Raw genomic sequence first — 8,971 nt, 5'->3', positions numbered from 1 at the left:
CCAGTCAGGTAGGACCCAGCATGGCAGGACCGAGAGCACCCCCACCTCAGCGAGTTATAGGGATACCTGTTAGACAGTCAGGTATGACCCCGGAGGAGTCCCGGAGGATGCATTCGATGGCAGCGGGCCTACATCACAGTCTTGCTGTGATAGCTGAGCATCGGGAAGTTTTGGATGAAGTGTTAACAAGGATGGAAATCCTGTTTCAGCATTCGATGGAGACTGCTGACACTGCTAGTGCTGCTAGACGAGTGGCAGGTCGTGCGATGACCGCATGTTATGTGTTTGGAGGGCTGTTACTGATTGTGGTGTGGATGTTTCTTGTTGGGATAGCGATTCGTACTTGGTTCTGATTTTAGTATTTTATTGTGTCATGAAATGAAAACCCATGTTGGGTATCTTTTGGGGAAAGACATTAAAACTTTATTTTGGGATTGATGTATTGTTTTGGTTTTAAGACTATTTCAAATGGTAATGAAGAAGTTTATTTTATGTTTGAAAACTTTTACTATGAGGTCAAACCCTAGAACTTATTTAGTCAATAGTTGAATAAAAAGATTTTTCTTTTCTTTCCTTTCTAAAATCTATATGCCTAGTATTAATGCAAACCATTAATTTGACAACACTTGCGGTTTTCAAAATAGTAGTGAACTAAATATTATACATTATTTTATGTATTTATACGTATTTCTTCTCTTGTGTCTTAGAACCATGTCAGGAAGGCCTAATCGCGGGCGCCCACAGAACGAAACACCCGATGTTGCTCAAGTGGTAGCACAACAACTCATGGCAGCAATCCCAAACATTGTCACTCAAGTAACTGCGGGACTTAATGCTAACCAAGGAAGTAGTGGAGGAAACCGGGGAAACAATGAAAGAGAATGCAACTACAAGTCCTTTATGGCCTGTAAACCTAAGGAGTTCCATGGAAAGGAAGGTGCGGTCGGGTTGCTGAAATGGATTGACAGCATGGAGTCGGTCCTTCACATTAGCAAATGCCTCGAGCGCAACAAAGTTGAGTATGCATCTTGCCTATTCCAAGATAGGGCATTAACCTGCTGGAATACTCTAGTGCAAACCCGAGGCCGTACAGCGGCATATCAGCTAACTTGGGAAGACCTAAAGAAGCTGCTGATAGAGGAGTATTGTCCCAAGGATGAACTTCAGAAGCTTGAATCTGAGTTCTGGAACCATTCTATGGTTGGAACACAAATAGAGAAGTACTCAGTCCGATTTCATGAACTAGCAAAACTGGTACCTCACATGGTTACTCCTGAGGAGAAACGGATAGATCGTTACATCTGGGGTCTGGCACCAGAGATTCGGGGAATGGTTACCTCAGCAAACCCAACTACTATTCAAAGTGCAGTAAGCATAGCAAATCGACTAACCAATGATGTGATAAGGATGGGAGCATCAACAAAGGAAAGCTCTAGTAGCAAGAGGAAGCCAGCAGATCAGGGAGAGAAGAAGTATGGAGGCAAGTCAGGGAGGAAGCAGAAAGTCTCAAGAAACTTTATGGTAAGAGCCCAGGAGCAAGAACCAGTGAAAACTCAGGAACAGAAAGTCATGGAAGTGCAGGAACGAAAGCAGTACTCAGGGCCGCTTCCGAGTGCAATAAGTGTAACTTCCATCACAAGGGAGCTTGTCCAGTGTGCCAAAACTGTAAACAGACAGGCCATTACCCGAAGTATTGTAAGCTGAATAAGGATGGAAAAAGGGCATGTTACGAGTGCGGGAGTACTGATCATCTGCGTAGTGCTTGTCCCAAACTGAACAAGGGGCCTGGTAATAATGGACAAGGCCAAGCTAGGCAAAATTTCCAAGGAAATCAAGGTGGGCGGCCAAGAGGTGTAGCCTTTGTGATTGGTGCAGAAGAAACTCGTCAGAACCCTGAAGTGATAACAGGTACATTTCTCCTGAACAATCATTTTGCATCAGTAATATTCGATGCGGGAGCAGATAGGAGTTTCGTTTCTTTAACATTTAGACCGGTACTCGACTTGAAATCAAGAAAGATGAGGAATACTCATACTATTGAACTTGCTGATGGGTATGAAATTAGGGCTAATGAAATAATTCCTGGCTGTACTCTGAATTTAGCTGATAAACTCTTTAGCATTGACCTAATTCCTATCGAGCTAGGTAGTTTTGATGTAATAGTAGGAATGGATTGGTTATCCAAGAATAGAGCGGACAATGGTTGTTACGAGAAAGTCATTAGGATACCTCTCCCTAATGGAGAAACCCTTATCATACACGGTGAGAAGCCAGGAAGAAGTTTAAACATTGTATCGTGCATAAAGATTCATAAGTACCTGAAAAAGGATTGTATTGCATTCATGGCCCACGTGATAGAAAGAGAACCTGAAGCTAAGCAACTCAAGGAGATCCCGGTGGTTCAAAACTATCCCGAGGTGTTTCCGGAGGAATTGCCCGGTCTACCCCCTATCTATCATTTCTGATAGAGATAGTCGTTTTACATCTCGATTTTGGTGGATGTTATAGAAGGCACTAGGAACCAAGATAGATTTGAGCACAACTTACCACCCTCAGACAGATGGGCAAACAGAGAGAACAATACAAACATTGGAAGACATGCTACGAGCGTGTGTCATTGAGTTCAAAGGAAATTGGGATACTCATTTGCCTCTAATTGAGTTTTCCTACAATAACAGTTACCACACGAGTATCCAATGTGCTCCATATGAAGCATTGTATGGACGCAAGTGCCGTTCGCCCTTATGCTGGACAGAAATCGGAGACAGACAGTTGACTAGACTCGAACTTATCCAGGAAACATCTGAGAAAATTGCTATCATCAAGGATAGGCTTAAAGCTGCTAGGGATCGTCAGAAAAGTTATGCGGATAATCGTCGTAAACCATTAGAATTCCAAGTAGGAGACAAGGTACTTTTAAAAGTGTCGCCTTGGAAAGGGCTTGTGCGTTTTGGTAAGAAAGGAAAACTAAGCCCGAGATATGTTGGACCCTTTGAAGTCATTGAAAGGATTGGTCCGGTAGCTTATAAACTCCAATTGCCCCAAGAGTTAAGCGCCATTCATGACACATTCCACGTCTCCAATCTTAAGAAATGTCTAGCCAACGAAACATTGATAGTACCCCTGGAGGAAATTAAGATCAATGATAAGCTAAACTTCGTTGAGGAACCGATAGAAATCCTTGGCAGGGAGGTAAAACAACTTAAGCGGAGTAAGATCCCGATTGTGAAAGTTCGATGGAACTCAAAACGCGGATCGGAGTACACCTGGGAGCGTGAGGACTTCATGAAGGAAAAGTATCCACAACTTTTCCCATACGATGACAAGCGATGACATATAATGAATTTCGGGACGAAATTCTTTTTAAGTGGGGGATACTGTGACAACTGTCAATTCAGGTCATTCTCGGACTCATGCATCTTTATAATAACCATTCATGCACATCATGCCATGTCCTAGTAGTATAAATTAGGTCAAAATCTTACATAAACTAGGATCCATCTAAGACCTAGGACTAATATACTGGACACTTACGATTCTAGTAAGTTGCTTAACTACAATAGGAAATGCCAATGCTATAATTTGAATGAAACTTTCAAGCTTTGTTATAATTGAAAAAGGGTATAAAACCCTAAAAATAAATTAAAATATTATAATTATACTTCATTATGATGATGAATATCAAACAATATTCCAAAAACCCTAAGAGAGCTAAAAATCCAAATTTATAAATCTTAAAGCTTAAAAACTTTATAAAATTTGGCTATAAACTTCCAAATATCAAATTTTATTAATCAAATTATGGATTATACCAATGAAATAGAAATATAAATTATCATGCATTAATCATAATTAATTAGTTAAAAACAAGATTTTTAAATAAATCAAATTGCTTAAAAAATCACTTTTATAAAAATTAGGGTTTTTATAAAAATTAAGGAGGGATTTTTATAAAATTTGAATTGAGGAGAGAGAAGGCCCTAATCCACTCAAAAATCTGGCCATTCTCCCCTCCCCATGCCCTCTCTCTTCCCAAAACTGAATCATTAAGCTTAAACCTTCACACTACCTCTTCTCTCTTCACTCTCTCACACTCCACCCTCCTAACACACAAACTCTCTTCCTCTCTCTCTCTAACTCACGAAATTTCTCTCATTTCTCTGCCAAATTTCGAGATTTTGAAGACTTTGAATGTGTTCTTACTTCCCTCAAGATCAAAACCAAGGTAAACAACAACATCTTCTTCCATAATTTCATGATTCTACTACCTCTTCTTCTTAGTTTTCTCTTCTTTTCGGATTCTATGCCTTTCCATGGCTAGAAATCTTTATTTTTCCCTTGTGGTTTGTAGATTCTCACCATAACACAATGCATGTGTTTGAAATGGTGAAAATCCGAGATCAAACCCATGCAAGGAGTGAAAATGATGCACATATGTTCATGTGACTTCAAAAACAAGTATTACATCTTCTTCTCCATTTCTTTTGTGTTCTTGCATGGTCAAAAGCATTTAAACCATTTCTAGTAAATCTTGGATGCTCATTCACTCCATGCATGTGCTAGAAATCGGACCTTATGAAAGGCATGCATGATGTTCTAGTCAAAATGTCCTAAGGATGCACTCAAAGCAAACATGCAATCTGCCAGATTACTTTATTCAGCTTTGAACGACCATATCTCGGTCATTCCTTAACCAAATCATGATATTCGTTTTGCATTGGATAGCTCCATGAGTTAACTTTCAAACCCAACTAGTCTTACTGTAAAATATTAAATATCCGATTTTTGGCAATTTTTACAAAATGGTTGCGCAAACAGCTCTTTTTCTATGATCACCATTTTTGCCTTGCATGATCAATGGCCTTAAACCCAACCATAAATCTGGGGAAAAATACTTTAGAAACTTAACATATCCAGTGAATGATGGCTGAAATTTCGTGGCTTAAAACCCCACAGAATGTGCTTCACAAATTCATGAACTTCAGCCACATTTACATCTCATGCACCATTGCATGCAACATTTCTTATCTTGTTTGGGTTCAATACCCCTATTTCCCTTCTGAATAAATTTCGAACATTTTTTCTTTTGAAAGTCCTCACATGCATGTGATAATCTGTAAAATACCAAAAGCTTTTATTATTTCTTTGATTTATTAAAATTATTGCTAGAAACCAAGGGCATAAATCACATAAAATACTTTCAGAGGTCAATAAATCTGGAACAAATTCATGGATGACCCTTATGATGGATAATGACCCCTCACTAAATTTCATCAATTTTTGTTGCTGTTTGGTATGATTTCCAATTCTCTTTTTGTTAGGATATAATAAATCACAAAACCACTTTGGAGAGTGTGAAAATTTTATCTAACAATTTTCGCATACCTTACCTGTGATGGATGACTCAGAAAAATAATTTCAACATTTTTCATCATGCCTTGCTATTTTTCCCAATTTTTGGTAATTATAATGGTTTAAAAATAGGAAAAATAGTTCTGATTATCCAAAATTCATGAAAATTTACCAGAACATCATGTTTTACAGTAGGAGGTTACATAAAAATTTTAAGGATTTTTCTCCACTGTAAACTATTTTTCTCTTAATTTCTAAAGTTAATTACACTTAAATACACATAAATACCCAAAACCGGATTATATAATATGAAGACCACTTTTGATATTTTTCTCAGGTTATTTATCCTGTAAATGATGTTACAAAAAGTTTTGGTAATTTATTTTAACTGTTTAATATTATTTCTTCAATTAAAGATTATTTAAAGGAATAAAACAAGGAAAAATAGAAATACCCACTGAAAAATATCTTTTATATTTTTCCCAGCCTATTTATGTATAATAACAGTTAAATAAAAAGTTTGGGTAATTTTGGAAACTGTTTTCTATTTATTTCAATTTTTATTGGAATAAATGCTCAAAAATCATAAAATATAATTAAACAGCTTGGAAATCCATTTTTATAATTTTCCCAGCTTAGTATTGTGTAATAACAGTTAAATAAAAAGTTTGATAATTTTTATCCTTTGAATGCTATTTCCGTGAATTTATGATGTAATAAGGACTTAAAAATTTGGAAAATTTATATTCCAATGTTGTAATTAATCGCACGATTTGTAGAATTTCATTATTTCAGAAAAAGTGTAACCAATTAATATAAAATCAAATACTAAAACATAAATTGGCATTTCACTATATGTAGAATTTAGTATATTAGCATTAGATTTCGACATGGAAACTCACTAGTGTGTGTTTGATGTCGTAGGATCCCGGTAGTAAGATGTTGGTGCATTCCGAAGTACCACTTGTACCTACTCGAAACGTTGTGAGTATTCACGACTCCCCTTATTTTCAGTTTTTACGTTTTGGGGTGGAAAAGCATGTCCTAAACTATTTATGTTCGTTGTAATTGTTTGACTCATATAAACTTGGTTGCTATATTTTTCATATTGTGAGTATTCACCACTCCCCTATTTTCGGTTTTTAAATGTTTTGGGGTGGAAAAGCATGTCCTAAACTATTTATATTCGTTGTATTTATTTGACTCGTATAAACTTGGTTACTATATTTTATATATAGTAAGTATTCACGCACTCCCCTATTTTCAGTTTTTATGTTTTGGGGTGGAAAAACATGTCCCGAAAAACTATTATTTTAATGTTGTATTTAAATTGATTTGTATCAAACATGATTGCTATTTTATTGCTATGTCTCTCTATGTATGTCTATGCATCACGGAACATGAGAACTTATCGTACTAAGGCCCTTCCCTTATCTCTAACCATTAACTCTTTGAGCCAATGGTCATTATGGATAACGCTATTAGGAATTGACAACTCCTCACTCGCCCTATTGCTGGAGTGCATGATACCATATCCATCTATGGAACGATAAGCATAGATCTTGATAGGGCTTCAGTCATAGGTTTGGTTGAGACTCATTGTTTGCTCATACACATACAAACTCGTTACACATTATAGCAATAAACTTGTTATCTATTATGACAATAAACTCGTTTATCAATTTTAGCAATCAACTTTGTTTCTCATTATAGCAATGAACTTTGTTCTCATTAAAGCAATGTACTTGTATTTATGAAAAGTCTTATACCAAATCTTGATTTTATAAACCTGTGAACTCACCAACTATTTTCATAGTTGATGCTCGTTTTACATGCTTTTTCAGGAAATAATTAGTAAGTGGATATAGAGATTCATCATCATAGAGCATGCTGCATCGTGTGGAAGTTATTTTATGAAGTTATATTTTGAACAATGTCATTTTGGAAAACTTGTACTTTGTTTTGTTTAAGCTAGGGGTTGTAAACTTTTAAATATTGCTATGGTGATGTGTCTTTATTTGATGTATTTGATGTTCCAGACTTTAATGTGAATCTCTTGTCTGTACATAAACTATGTAAGGATAGTGGTTGTGAAGTTATATTTTCTGTACATAATTATAAAATCCAGGATTCACTAACAAAGGAGATGTTGGAGAATGGTAGAGAATCTGGGGGACTGTATTATCTTGATCATGTTCCCTCAGGTAATTCTGCTAGTATAACTAACTCTAAATGTTATGTTTCAAAACTAACTTGGCATAGTAGACTTGGTCATCCAGCTGATCTGGCTTTAAGTGTTTTAAAAAATCAGCCGAAACTTGGAAATGACTCTCTTCCTCCTTGCGATGTTTGCCATAGAGCAAAACAAACTAGAGAGTCTTTCTCTCATAGTCAGCATGTTTCAACACAACTAGGTTAATTTATTCATTTAGATGTGTGGGGTCCCTATAGACTTGCTTCAGTTGAGGGGTTTAAATATTTTTTGACTATTGTGGATAATTATACTAGGGCAACTTGGGTTTTTCTTTTAAAATCTAAGAGTGAAGTGTTTGATTGTTTCAAGTCTTTTGTGAATATTTTACTTAATCAGTTTGGTGTTAATATTAAGACTGTACGTTCAGATAATGACACTGAATTTGTGAATAATCAAATGAAGTTTTTTTGTATTGAACATGGTGTCATTCATCAAACGTCATGTGCTTATACTCCACAACAAAATGGAGTTGTGGAAAGAAAGCACAGACACATTCTTAATGTGGCACGATCTCTTATTTTTCAGTCAGGAATTCCTATTAAGTATTGGGGAGATGTTGTGTTAACTTCTTTGTTTTTAATAAATAGAATGCCTACCTCTGTTTTAAAAGGTTTATCTCCCTATGAACTTGTTTTTAAAAAAGGAACCTAGTTTTCATCACTTAAGAGTTTTTGGTTGTCTTTGTTTTGCTGTTAAACAAAATATTACTGACAAGTTTTCAGAACGTGCTGAGAAATGTGTTTTATTAGGATATTCTTCTGATAAAAAGGCTTATAAACTTTTGAGTCTGGATACTAACACTTCTTTTGTATCCAGGGATATGGAATTTTATGAGTCTGTGTTTCCTTACAAGTTAAAATCAACTATGGTTGATAAGACTACTAATAATTTTGGCCCTAGTGATCCATTTTCCTATGATGTTTTTGACACTAATGAGTATTTAAATGATTCAATTAACCCTGATGAGCTGAGAGTAGAATCTCAGTTGGATGGTACTGATGCAGCCATTGACATGGATGATGTAAACCTTAGTGGGTATGTCAATTGTAGTGGCGAGGCAGTGGTGCCTCCCACTACTGATTCTGTTCCTTCTTCTTTAGTTGTGTCTGAGGAAAGTAGTCATTCTTTATTAATCCCCTCTGTAGAGCAGTCTTTAGGTGCTTCAAGTTCTAGACGTGAGTCACATATGCCAGTTAGATATGCTGATTATGTTGTTGAAGGAAAATATAAATATGGTATAGCAAGATCAGTTAACTATTCTTTGCTTGATATTGAGACAAAATGTTTTATTTCCAATTTGAATAAATCTATTGAACCCAAAGATTACAATGAAGCCTTGTCTGATCCAAATTGGATTAAGGTAAT

This window comes from Lactuca virosa, chromosome 2 (genome assembly GCF_052849685.1).
Source record: "Lactuca virosa cultivar CGN04683 chromosome 2, Lactuca_virosa_CGN04683_v6, whole genome shotgun sequence".
In the NCBI taxonomy this organism is placed as follows: Eukaryota; Viridiplantae; Streptophyta; class Magnoliopsida; order Asterales; family Asteraceae; genus Lactuca; species Lactuca virosa.
Note: the sequence above shows the minus strand (reverse complement) of the source record.